Here is a 921-nt window from a genome sequence, read left to right as displayed (position 1 = left end):
ATATAGCGTTTGTTTTAGCGCGATTGTTGAAGTTGAGTGTATCGGTAAAGTTATATTCGGAAAGAATAAACCAGTTTTATTAAGTAAAGACTTGTGTCGCTTAAGTTTCGTCGGAAGGTAAAGTTGTATTCGGAAATAATAAACCAGTTTTTATTAAGAAAGGAGTTGTGTCGCTTAAGTTTCGTCGGAACGAAGTTACGGAAAGTTAATTAACAAACGGAGACGTAACAATATTAACTAACGATCAAACTTCAGAAAATTTCAAAACACTTAATATAAATGTGTGCTTTGGCTGAATAATAAAAACATCCGAAAATTGCATACGGTAACTCAGACTGACAAACTTAAAAAGTGTTCGGTTATTTTAGAAAGCTCGTAAAATATCGACATATATAACTAGAAACATTGCTTGTTTAAGATACGAATAATTTGTGAAAGTTAGATTTGATATAACAATGACTTAATATCCTAACAACCACGTACAATATATTCATCTAGAATTACATATGTTACAATACATTCATCTAGAATTACGTATGTTAGAATAAATTCATCTAGAATTACGTATGTTAGAATAAATTCATCTAGAATTACGTATGTTACAATACATTCATCTAGAATTACGTATGTTACAATACATTCATCTAGAATTACATATGTTACAATACATTCATCTAGAATTATATATGTTACAATATATTCATCTAGAATTACGTATGGTATTGTAACATACGTAATTCTAGATGAATATATTGTAACATACGTAATTCTAGATGAATGTATTGTAACATACGTAATTCTAGATGAATGTATTGTAATGTAATTCTAGATGAATGTATTGTAATATATGTAATTCTAGATGAATGTATTGTAATATATGTAATTCTAGATGAATGTATTGTAACATATGTAATTCTAGAT

Source organism: Limulus polyphemus, unplaced genomic scaffold (assembly GCF_000517525.1).
Source record: "Limulus polyphemus unplaced genomic scaffold, Limulus_polyphemus-2.1.2 Scaffold1273, whole genome shotgun sequence".
In the NCBI taxonomy this organism is placed as follows: domain Eukaryota; kingdom Metazoa; phylum Arthropoda; class Merostomata; order Xiphosura; family Limulidae; genus Limulus; species Limulus polyphemus.
The sequence above is the reverse complement of the archived record's forward strand: the minus strand, read 5'-3'. Positions refer to the sequence as shown.